The 13,050-nt window shown below is 45.3% G+C and overlaps 1 pseudogene; it reads right to left on the bottom strand.

Annotated features, from left to right (window-relative positions):
• Positions 1 to 11,562: 11,562 nt before the first annotated feature.
• On the bottom strand, positions 11,563 to 12,053 carry LOC118724624 (annotated as a pseudogene).
• Between the last annotated feature and the right edge of the window lie 997 nt (positions 12,054 to 13,050).

Genomic DNA, 13,050 nt, shown 5'->3' with positions numbered 1-13,050 from the left:
CCCTTGTCAAACCCTGCCAGGCAGTGGGCATGGCCTAGGTCTCCTGGCCTGGCACCAGGACAGGGGGTGTGACCTGAGTTCCCCCAGCCCAAACTGGAGCAAAGGGCATGCCTTGAGGTCCTCCATCAAGCCCCATCAGGTGAGGGACACAGCCCGAGATCCCCTGTCAAGCCCTGCTGGGTGAGGGCATGGCCTGAGGTCCCCTGTCAAGCCCCACCAGGCAGAGGGGTGCAGCCTCAGGTCCTCTGTCAAGGCCCGCTGGATGGAGGCATGGCCTGAGTTCCCCCAACCCAGCACTGAGAGTGCACCTTGAAGTCCCCTGTCAAGCCCCGCTGGGTGGACTTAGCATATTGGCATCTTATATAGATAGATATATAAATAGATATTCCATCATTTTCTGAGGTTCCCTGCTGGGTCGGGGGCACAGCCTGAGGTTCCCGGGCCTGGTGCAGGGGTGGGGTGGGGGTTGGGGGGGAAGCAGCCTGAGGTCCCCTAGCCCAGCACCAGGATGGGAAGCACACCTTGAGGTTCCCCGTCAAGACCCGCTTGGGGGGGGGGGGGGCCACAGCCAGAAGTCCCCTGTCAAGCCCCACCTGGTGGAGGCTGCAGCCTGAGGTCCCTGGCCTGGCGCTGGGGTTAGGGGAGCAGCCTGAGGTCCCCTAGCCCAGCACCAGACGGGAAGCGCACCTTAAGGTCCCCTGTCAAGCCCTGCCGGGTTGGGGAGGGCATAGCCTCAGGTCCCTGCTGACTGCTCATTAAGGCTCCTTATGGGAACTTGGCCTCAGCTGTGGTGCAGCCATCTTTGCAACAGATTGATAGCAATTAGCATATTCCCACTTTATTAGATAGAATATTTTTTGCAAGTATTTTTCCCAGGCTGTGGCTTTTCTTATAATTCTCTCAACAGTGTTATTCACAGAGAAGAAAAATTTAATTTTAATCAAATCCAGTTTATCAATTCTTTCTTTTTGTGCATTGTGCCTTGGTGTTATATTTAAAAAGCCATCACTAAACCCAAGATTATCTAGATTTTCCCCTGCGTTATCATCTTGGAGTTTTATATAATAGTTTTGTGTTTTACATTAAAGTCTGTGGTCCATTTAATTTTGTTCCCATCAGCAGTCACATACATGTGCTATACAACATCCTTGATTGTTTTTCCAGAACTCTGAAGAGTCTGAGATTTTACCTTGCCTGCCTGCCACAGTTTCATAGAGGTTCACAGATTCTGGCAAACTACTAGGTCAGAAAGGAGAATTCATTACTTATAAAATAGCAGCATGGTATTCCCATTGTTGTGCCAGTTCTCTGAGCCCCAATTCCCAGAGATGTGATGTGAAGAAGGCCATATGACATCTGTACACACACCAGGTAGTATCACAGAAAAGGAACAGTGAGCTTAGGAACCACATTGTTAGGGGCAAGAAAGGAATATTGGGGACTGGCTATGGTTGTGGGAAAGATTGATCATGCTCTGTTAACCTTAGTTGCCTTGTGTTGTTTAAAGAGGGGACATTCTGACCTGGCTTGGAGGTGTATGTCCCAGGTCCTGGGAGTCAACTTTGGAATGAGATACATTCTCATGGAAAGATTAATACCCTTGTTGCCCAAACAATGGAGTCCCACTCCAACCTCCTACTTGCCCATGCCTATAATCCAATTTCCCTGTATAATCTTTGTCCTACTCTATATAAGCAGCTGGCTTATGGGGGGTGGCAGAGCAGATTTTTGTGGATGACCTGCTGCTCTCTCATACTGCTGGTAGTATAGGAATAGTCCTTTTCTGAAGCTCCAAGTGCATATGGCTTCCCACCAACCTGATTTCTGCCATAACATCTTTAAAAATGGGCAGTAAGGACGTCTGCCCTTTGCTCAAAGGGAGACATCATCTCCATCTTCTAAGGCTGTAAGCAAGCCTGCCCTTCACTCCAGAGGCAGGCACGTCTTCCAAGGATGTTTCCCATACACAAAAAGGAACAAGAGCAAGCAGTGCGCCCTTACAAGACAAACAGAACCATGATGGCCCCCTCGGGAACTGTCTCCCATCATGGCAACCTGTAACTTTCATTTGCATGAAATTGTATTATAAATGAGCACTCTTCTTCAATATTATGTTTCTTTTATACAAGTCAAGTAAAAGATGCAAAACCTGCTTTCATTAAAAACAACAACAACACACAACTAAAATAAAAATGAGTGAAAATACCCAACACTGGTGTTGGGGAGTGAATGCAAGCAAATGACCACCGGAGCCCAGACCAAATTAAAATGTAGGGAGCCTTTTAATAACCAGCTGGCTGACTGGTCTCTCTCCACGCAGCCCAGAGAGCAGCCCTGACCCTTTGGTCCGACCTTTTTATACACATTCACTGCCTCCTGTTTTTGCAGAGCAAACAATTTTTAAAAATTTAGGTAAAGCAGTTTTTCTTAGGAAAGTCAACATGTCACTTATAAGGTCCTGGTGGAGTACTGCATCCCGTTATCAGGAAAATTGACAGTGATCTATCTTGTGAAGCTATTTTGTTAATTGTAGCTGGGATTTATGGCCAAGTCGACTAGGAGAAAACATACTCAAAAATTCCCACTCTCTAACAGCTGGCAAGGATGTAGAGGAAGTGGATGTCTCTTACATTGTTGGTGGAAATGTCAAATGGTATACCACTCTGGAAAGGTCTTTGGCAAACTAATTTAATTAAAAATTAAACACGCAACTACAATGTGACTCAGCAGTGACACTACTGAACATTTAATCCAGAAAAATGGAATTTCACTTCCACACAAAACCCTTTGTATAAGTGTTTATAAAAGCTTTATTTGTCATAATCAAAACTGGGAAAACAAAAATATCTTTCAGTGGGTAAATAGATAAACAAATTATGGTACATCCATTCCATGGAACTCCACTCATCAATAGAGAAGAATGGATTATTGATATATACAGCAGCATCAGTGGACTTCAGAGCATTATACTGAGTGAAATAAAAGGCAATCTCAAAGATCACAAACTGATTCCAGTTAAAACATTGTAGAGATGGAGGACAGAATAATGGTCACTGTATTTAGGAATGGTGGGAGAGACAGGTGTGGGTGTGTATAAGGCCTGACAATTAGCTTTTCTGATTTTAATGTCAGTGGCTGAAATTAAGCTTTTTATTGCTAAGGCATCCACTTCAAATCTAGAGTAAACACGCTGCCAGCTACACAACTAGATGAAGAGCCAGGCTTCCTACCCATGAAGTTTCCCTTGTAGAAAGCTTTGGTTGACCTAAATAATTGACCACCTGAGTGCCCTGCTTTTCCCTTTCATCCCATTAATTCCTGAAAGAGTGACCCTGAGAAAATGTAGGCACTACACCCTGGACCCAGGAAAGATAAAACCCCAGATCATTCTTCTCCCCCTCCCTCTCTCTCCCTGAGAAGTAGCCCTGGGTGTGCCTTGTAGCCCCAAGGGCTAGTGAGTAATAAATCTGGTCTTTTCAAAGTTTCCTGGTGGTTATTGTTGAGCTGTGGTGTCTTTTTTTTTTTTTTAAGGTATTATATGTGTACATATCTTACCATTGCCCCCTCCCCTCACTCCCATACATGCCCTCCCTCCCCAGAGTTTTGCATCCATTGGTTATGCAAGCATACAAGTCCTTCGGTTGATCTCTTTATCTCCCCCATATCTCCCTATCCTCCCTGCTGTAATTTGACAGCCTGTTTGTTGCTTTACTGTCTCTGTATCTATCTTTTTGTTCATCAGTTTATAATGTTCTTTATTATTGGTAAATGAGTGAGATCATATGATGTTTTTATTTCATTGACTGGCTTATTTCACTCAGCATAATGTTCTCCAATTCCATCCAGGTTGCTGCAAATAATAAGAATTCCTTCTTTTTTATGTCAGCATAGTATTCCATTGTGTAGAAGTACCATAGTTTTTTGATCCAGTCATCTGCTGATGGGCACCTAGGCTGTTTTCCAAATCCTAGCTATTGTAAATTGTGCTGCTATGAACACAGGGGTGCATATATCCTTTTTGATTGGTGTGTGGTATCTTATAAGAAGAACCACATGGCCAGTTCAGCCACAACACTGGTTCTGAGAGGAGAAATGTCTGGGTGATAAGGGATTTTTGGACTGGAACCAGATTCTTTGTCTGTCACAGTCAAAGAATGAATCCACGGACAGAGGGTAGTGTTACGAAGCGAGTCCCCAAGAGATGGACCACCAGAGCCAATTTTATTAAGCATGCTAGAATTTATTACAGATTCGAATCTGGACTCAAACCATGGCTGACACAGCAGCCGGTAAACACCCAGGTAAGAGCCCCGATGGAGGGGCAGTCCCTCCAGAGCGCTCACACAAAAACACAGACAAACACACACCTACTGCGGCCAGTCAGGCTCTCCGGAATGGGGGTCCCTCATGGTCCTGGCTGGGGATTCCAGTCATGATCCCCAAGGACCACCAGGGAGCCGAGTCCAATGCAATAAACAAAAGAGCCGTCTCCATGCTAGCATGGGCTATCCCACTCATGCCGGCAGCATGGCGGAAGAGAGCGAATTTCGCCCAATCCAGGGGTTTTATTCAGGTCTGTGATGTCACTGCCTCAGCTAACCCTGATTGGCCCCTCAGGACTAAATTCTAAAGACTGGGGACTGCCAGCAGGGTGGGTTCCCAGTCACACCCTGCTTGACATTGGAATCTGGCCCTATCTTGCCCATAATACAAAAGCAGTACTAAAGGTTATCTACAGTTTTCTACCCCTGAAGCTACTGAGTCAGTGGGAGTCAATCTCCTGCAACTACCCTATTGTTCAAGCAAGTAATCGAAGGTCGAAGTCAGATAGCAAGTTTAAAATTCAAACAGCAGTTTTTACCCAAGTATGAGTGATACCATATTTCAGGTAGTATAGCAAAGGTGGAGATTTACTGAAGAACAAGTACAGACTCCCATGTGGGGAGGGGGAAAGAGTCCTACAGAATGGACTCTCACTTGGGAAGGGGAAAGGGTCCCACTGACTTCCTGTTTCCATGGCTTATAAAGGCTACAGTTCCTGTGTCCTGATGTCCCCTCTGATTGGACAATATTCCCTTTCGAATTGGTTACTATAGTGACTCGTGAGGCCCTCCTCCCTCATTGTCCTGTTCCTTCTGGGCTTTCTTCCTTCTTTATTTTGTAAATATAGACCTTTTTTTTTTTCTTTTTTCTTTCTTTTTTCTTTTTTTTTTTTTTTTGGCTACTTCCCTTATCTTATGTAAATGCAACTGTTGCTGTTCCCTTGTCTTATGAAAATATAACTGCACCTGGCTTCATTGTGTTATGGAAATATACCTTCTCCATGTCTGTATCCCTATTTTTTTTTCCTGGACCCCAATTCTAAAAATTCCCTAAAACTGTCTACATTTCCCCAAAATTCCTGTTTTATGGGGTTCACACCAGTAGTAAAGGCTCCAGGGAGTGCCCCAGGCATTTCCAGCTCACAGCACAGAGCAGTGTGATGAAAAGGGGGTCTTTGTGGTGATGGACCACTTCTGCTTCTTGATTGTAGCAGAGGTTACATGAATTTACAATGTGTAGGTGTCTACACTGTACCAATATTAATTTCCTGGTTTTGATATTGTACTGTAGTTGGGTAAGAGGTAAAATATCTGAAATTTTCTATTAAAATGTTTAAGAAACAGCTATATTGTTTGTAAACTATCCTGTAATAAAGTTAATTTTTAAAAGTGATTTTGATACAGGATTTTTAGACTGGAACTCGAGGTATTCCCCTGGGCGGGATGGCTTGTCCCGGGCTCTTTGTCCGTTGGAGTCGAAGAATGAAACCACGGACTAAGGATGGTATATTGAATAAGTACAGGCTCCCACGTGGGGAGAGGGAAAGAGTCCCACCATGGGACTGTTTTTTGTGCCTCGATTTTCCCTCTGATTGGTAGCTATTCCTTTTTGTTTTGGTTACTATAGTAACTGCTGAGCTCAAAGGTCAAAACCTCACGTGGGAGGTGTGAGACCCTCCTTCCTCCTTGTTCTCCTATTCTCTCTGGGTTTTCTTCCTCCTTCCCTTTCTCTATAGATGTGTACCTTTTGCTACTCCCAGTTCCCTTATCTTATGGAAATGTAATATTGCCTCTCCCAACTCCCTTGTCTTATGGAAATGTAATTTTCTGCAGCTCTGCAGCCTGTGTTTTTTCCATGGACCCACTTAATTTAAAAAATTCCCTAAACCTGCCTATTTCACCCTTAAAAACTCCTATTTTAATTTGTTAAATGTTTGGCAAAATGCAGTTTAACACCCTGAGTTCATTCTTTGGAGCCAGAAAGAATTGCATAAGACCCTTTTATTTTCTTGTTTAATGTCAGAGAAAAGTTGTAACCTCTCTGATTATTTGTTTTATCATCTGTAGAATAGATATAATACTATCCATATTACAAGGTTGCTGTGAGGGGGAAAAAATCTATATAGAGTACCTAGTTTTAGTAAGCGTTCCACAGATTTTACTTTTTTTTTCTATTCTCTTACCCATTATGAGATTTATCATATAAATGAATTCATAAATTATTATTATTATTATTATTATTATTATTATTATTATTATTAGTGTGTGTATGTGTATGAGGGATCACTAATTTATTCAATCATCCACACACCAGGTGGCTGAGCCTGGATGGCTCCAGCCGAATTCATAAATTATTTAAAATATTTTAAAGTCTGACTTCTTTATATTAGTGGTAGAAATATAGTTTTAGCATGGGGATTCTTCCAACCCTTTACATTTGATGATTCTGTGCCTAATAAATCAATCACCCAGCACAGGAATTGTGGCTTACCAGGGAGCAATGGTAACAGCTACCACTAGGTGGCAGGCCATTCTCTCTATTTAAGGATCAATTTGGTCACAGAGGTAATGAATGGTAACCAGCTTTATTTAGATTACTAGAGGCCCGGTGCAGGAAATTCGTGCATGATGGGGAGGGCAGGGAAGAGGTCCCCTCAGCCCAGCCTGCACCCTCTCCAATCCAGGACCCCTTGGGGGATGTCGGGCCTAAACTGGCAGTCGTACATCTCTCTTACAATCTTGGACTGCTGGCTCCTAATTGCACACCTGCCTGCCTGACTGTTCACCCCTAACTGCCCCCCTCGCTTCTGGCCTGGTCTCTCCTAACTGCCTCCTTTGCTGGCCTAGTCGCCCCCAACTGCCCTCCTCTACCAACCTAGTCACCCCCAACTGCCCCCACTGCTGGCCTGGTCACTCCCAATTGCACCCTCACCCCCTTCTGGCCTGGTCACTCCTAACTGCCATTCCCACTGGTTTGGTCACCTCCAACTGCCCCCCCCCCCCCTGCTGGCCTGGTCATCCCCAACTGCCCCCCACCCCCCACCAGTCTGGTCGCCCCATGTAGCCTGCTTGTTTAGTCGTTTGGTTCTCCCTCACTAACCCCCCCTGCCAGCCTGGTTGTAGGCAGCCATCTTGTGAGGGTGTGAACGGTAAATTTGCATATCACCTTTCTATTATATAGGATGAAGTCTTTCTCTGTTTCCTGCTGTGAGGAATTTCTGGAACAACCCAGATTGTCTGCCCCTGAGGTTTTGGATGTGATCCAATAATATACTCAGCTAAACTTAGTTCAACAATTTATCGAGTACTTATCAAGTTCATATGACAGATACTATGCAAAGGGCTGGGAACTGAGCCATGTTAAGTGTTCAGGATGGATGGCACATTTGTTTCTAAGTTGTGTGTGTGAGTGTGTGTGTGTGTGTGTGTGTGTGTACTTCAAGGTGTTTTCCTATAAAATCCTCCTTTATAAATTTATACAAGATATTGCAAAAAGTATTTGTTCTTCTTTGGTACCTACACATATGACCTGGGCAAATATAAAATAAGTAAATCAATAAACAAATAAACAAACAAACCAAAGTGGGCAAAAGTGATGCTATTGGATTTCAGGCCAACTGTTGCACCTTCTCAAGACATCTGGAATCATAAGTAACCCTAATCAACTTGTCTCAGTTTTCCTGGTCTTTCTTAGTTTTAGAATATAAAGATCTTACATCCGGTGAGACCCCCTCAGTCCCAGGCACATGGGGATGGTTTTTCTCTTCCTCTCAGTCTGAGGGGATTTCATATGGAGAAACGAGAGTGGATTCCAGAATGACCTCTTATGGGTTGTCACTAAGCCTTTCTTGTCACAGGGTCTTCGAGTCAGGGCCCCGCCCAGTGACTGTCAAGCAGACCTAAACCCACCTTTTGAATCCTGGGACAGTGCCCACAGAAATCTGAGACAGAAAAGCATGTGAAAGTGCAGGAAGGTCAGAAGATGGCCACTGAGGAAGTGCCATCTGGGCTGAGCCCTGAGTGAAATCGAGGAGGCAGCCCTCTGAGTTCTGAGGAAGCTGTGGACAGAGGGACTAGCAAGTCCTAAGGCCCCAAGAAAGGGAGGAACCCAGTACAGGGGAACCAAACTAGGCTCAGTATGGCTGAGCAGAACACTGGAGAAGAAGGGTGAGGATGAGTCTCAGGGGAAGGTTGAGCAGGGGCCAGTTTGGGTGTGGTCTTGTGGGTCTTTGCAAGGAGTTTGGAATTTGTTTGCAGAAAAGAGAAAGCATAAGAAGGGGAAGGAACCCTAACTGATTTGGCTCAGTGGAACATTGGCCTGCAGACTGAAGGGTTCCAGGTTCGATTCTGGTCAAGGGCACGTACCTTGGTTGCAGGCACATCCCCGGAGGGGTGTGTGCAGGAGGCAGCTGATTGATGTTTCTCTCTCATTGATGTTTCTAACTGTCTATCCCTCTCCCTTCCTCTTTGTAAAAAATTAATTTTAAAAAGTATATATATATATATGGAAGGACACCATCCAGTTTATGTTGTAAACCCATCGCCCTGGCTGCTGTGAGGAGAATGGACTGTAAGGGAGCAAGTGTGAACAAAGAAACTGTTAGGAATAAAGACCATTGGGAAGTGCCCACTGTGTGAATGGTAAGACAGCCAGGCCTGAAGGTGCAAGGCCAGGTGCAAGGAGAGAGGGCGCTGCACAGCAGCTCCTCAGCCTGAAACTCCAGCTTCCATGCCCAACTTTGCAGCTAAGAAGCAGAGCAGCCGCTCAGCCTGGGGCCTGGCAATCTGTGGAGTGGGCCCAGGGTGACCCCAAAGATAGGCACCCGGCTCTTAGGACCCCGCTGTCCACAGGGCTTTTCCACCAAGCAGATAGAGTGAGGAGAGATGAGTGAAGAGATATGGTAGAAAAATGGGAGAAATGGGAAAATGGTGGACACTATGTAGTGCTCTATGTCCTACAAGGAAACTCACTGCTGATGGCAAACCCACCAGTTCTCCCTCAGCCCAGCCTGATGACGGAGCCCAACAGAAAACTACTCTCAAGTTTCTTGCTGAATCTCTGGATACAACTGCTGGTGGGGAGGCTGGTCCTGCATTTGCATGCCCCTTGGGGGCCAGACCCCTGGATGGTTAGGCTCAGAGAGGAGTGGAGAAATGCCAGTGGTTACTCCAGCTGTGGAACATTGGTGAGATTTTTGATGGCAAAGGCAAGAACTCTGAGAGGGAGAGAGCAAACTTTCTTAGGTGGCCCAAATGGTCATGCTGCCTGCTCTTTTGTGGACTTCATTTCACCTTTGGACTGGGCATGAGCATACAGACGTGATTCAAGAACAAAACTTGGGAGAAACATCAGAGACGATGAATGGTTAGTTGATGTTAATATTAGCACTCAACCACACGATGTTGGTCTTCAGCAATGCCCCACTCATACTCCCATGGCCAAGCAGTGTGTGGATCACACAGCTCTTTACTCTGCTATTAAAGCATTTGGTTAAACATAGTTAAGAGCAGCCACCAAATGGGTAAATGCTTAATGTAAGTTAGGAAATTGCACAAAGGTGGATCACTTGTCACTTGAATGAATACTGCTGGGAACAGAGGGACAGTAGGGCTGACAAGTAGGCCCCAGTGTGGAGCCGGCAAGCTGTGTCCACACACAGCTGTAAATCAATAATAGGTGTGCTGGAGACACTGCCAAATTTTCAAGGTGAACAAAGCTCACGATCTATGGCCATTTGCCTCTGTGGCCAGCTTGTTTAATCTGGCAGGACCAGGGTGGGAGCAGCAGGCATCTCGTGATAATAACTCATAGCTGTGCTATTGACAGGGCCTGAGAATGGGGACACATGAGAATGGCAGCACCTGGGAAGGTAGGTGAGCTGTCATCCAATTACCTTTCTGAGAACCTAAATCTAGCCTGACTAATCACAGGCATTGTGGGCCAGTGTTCTCTCCTCCACCCTCAGTGGGTACAGTCATTTCATGTGTAATACTTCAGCTCCAAGGAAAATATAAAGATATTCTATCTAATAAAAGAGTAATATTCAAATTAACCCTCACTCCATTACACCTATAAGCCATGGCCACCATCCAAGCTCACCAGTCAATCAGACTGGAGTGAATATGTAAATGACCCAACCAAGGTGAGTTGGAGAGAGACTTGAGTTTCCCTGGCAATGAGGAAGCCAAGCTTTCCACCTGCCCTTGCTAGCCTACGCCTCCACTCCAGGCTACAAAGTTTCAATTATAGAAGATAAATAAACCCCAGATACCAAGACCTCTGCTTGGGTCACCAGGGTGCATGAACAGCCTGCAAACCACCACAGGCCCCTCACCCAGGTTGCCCCACACCTCAAAGGAACCCCCACCTGATCCCGAACATCCTTCAGGACAAACCAACCAGCCCCCACCCATGCAACAGGCCTCTATCCTATCTAATAAAAGAGTAGTATGCAGATTGACCATCACTCCAACACACAAGATCAAGATCCTGCCCCCATGTGGACACAAGATGGCCACCACAAGATGGCCAGCAGGGGAGGGAAGTTGGGAGGGACTAGGCCTGCAAGGGAGCACAGTTGTGGGTGATCAGGCCAGCAGGGGATGGCAGTTAGGAGGGCCCAAACTTGCAAAGGAGGGCAGTTGGGGGCGATCAAGCCTGCAGGGGAGGACAGTTAGAGGTGACCAAGCCAGCAGAGGAGGGAAGTTGGGGGTGACCAGGCCTATAGGGAAGGGCAGTTGGGAGGGACCCAGACCTATAGGGGAGAACAGTTGGGAGGGACTAGGCCTATAGAGGAGGGCAGTTAGTCAACAATCAGGCTGGCAGGAGAGTGATTAGGAGGTGATCAGGCTGGCAGGCAGAAGCAGTTAGGGGCAATCAGGAAGGCAGGCAGGTGAGCAGTTGGGAGCCAGCAGTCCTGAATTGTGAGAGGGATCCCAGATTGGAGGGTGCAGGCTGAGCTGGGGGACGTGCCCTTCCCTCCCCCATGCATGAATTTCATGCACCAGACCTCTAGTCTATAAATATAAACCTTTGCTTGCCTACTCTTTGGTCAGTCTGAGATTAAGTTTATGTAAGAAATGAAGGATATGTGACTGAATCTTTCTCTTTATTGAAAGGCCACTGTCACTTTCAATATGGGCCTAGTTGAAATATTCCATCCTGATACTTTTACCACTGTATCTGGTCACCATTATATTTGTATGTCTCCCAGGCTCAACTGTGAGGTTCCTTTTTTAATTTTTCACTTGTGGACATTTTAATGACTTTTCCTCCATGTAGCTTCAAGCTACCAGGACAGAGGCTCCACCAATACCCTTCATCTTCTCCTCAGCTCTTCTCCTGAAGAACTTGGCCTTCACAATGACAAGCTGCTTTGGGAGTTCTCCCTTCCCCAGAATTTTGTAGTAGCTCAATCACACCACATCAATGATAGCAGCAGCTCCAGTCTTGCTTTTGGCAGCATTTAGCCATGTCTGCTCACTTACCAAGATCCACAGTTTGTCAACATTGACAGTTGGATAAAAGCACTGGTTCCTCTTTAAGTGGTATTACCTCATAGCAACTTTCCCAAAGTCACCTGAGTGATATTTATTAAAACTGATCATGTGATGATCCAAGCTAACAGCACGACTTTGGCCAACTGGGTGCTTCCTGTGCTTGCCTATGAAGCCATGGCAGTGGATTATGTGGCCCCAAAGTTCCTAGGTATGCTTCAGCCTGGATGGCATGTAAATGGCCAAGATGCAAAAGCTGTGAACTTCCAGAGGGCAAGGGTGGTATCAATCATCCCCATAGCCTAGTGCTCTGCCTGGCATATAATTGATATGATAGTCAAGATTGTTGAATAGGTGAATTACTGTATTCTGATGCAGGATTTTCTTTCTCTCTGTTTTTTAAAAAAAATATATTTTATTGATTTTGTACAGAGAGGAAGGGAGAGAAATAGTTAGAAACATCAATGAGAGAGAATCGTCAGTCAGCTTTCTCTTGCACACCCCCTACTGTGGATATGCCCACAACCAAGGTACATGCCCTTGACCGGAATCAAACCCGGGACCCTTCAGTCCCCAAGCTGACGCTCTATCCATTGAACCAAACCGGTCTCGGCTGTTTTTTGTTTTTTTTTTAATCACAGCTGTATTATTTATTTATTTATTTATTTATTTATTTATTTATTTATTTTAATCCTCATCTGAAGATCTGTTTACTGACTTTAGAGAGAGAGGAAGGAAGGAAGGAATGGAAGATGAGACAGAGAGAGAGAGAGAGAGAGAGACAGAGAGAGAGAGAGAGAGAGACAGAGAGAGAGAGAGAGAAAGATTAATTGGTTACCTACTAATGGGAGATCGAACTTAAAATCTAGGTATGTGCCCTTACTGAAATCAAACCTTCAACTTCATTGGTGTACAGGCATCAAGCCTGGCTGGAGTGACTTAGTGGTTGAGTGTTGAACATATATATATGGCTAAGTTGACTCAAGTATGCATGACACATACTAGTATAAAGCTCTTGCTGGCACCAATCACGTGCATGTGTTGATCTGTCATTGTCAATTGTGAATTTGCTTGATACTTCTATCAAAGAGGAAGGGCAAATAGCGATATTAAAATATTTCTTCTGCCAAAACCAGTTTGGCTCAGTGGTAGAGCGTCGGTCTGCGAACTGAAGGGTCCCAGGTTCGATTCCGGTCAAGGGCATGTACCTGAGTTGCAGGCACATCTCAAG

Source organism: Pipistrellus kuhlii, unplaced genomic scaffold (assembly GCF_014108245.1).
Source record: "Pipistrellus kuhlii isolate mPipKuh1 unplaced genomic scaffold, mPipKuh1.p scaffold_m20_p_2, whole genome shotgun sequence".
Classification (NCBI taxonomy): Eukaryota; Metazoa; Chordata; class Mammalia; order Chiroptera; family Vespertilionidae; genus Pipistrellus; species Pipistrellus kuhlii.
The sequence above is the reverse complement of the archived record's forward strand: the minus strand, read 5'-3'. Positions and strand labels throughout refer to the sequence as shown.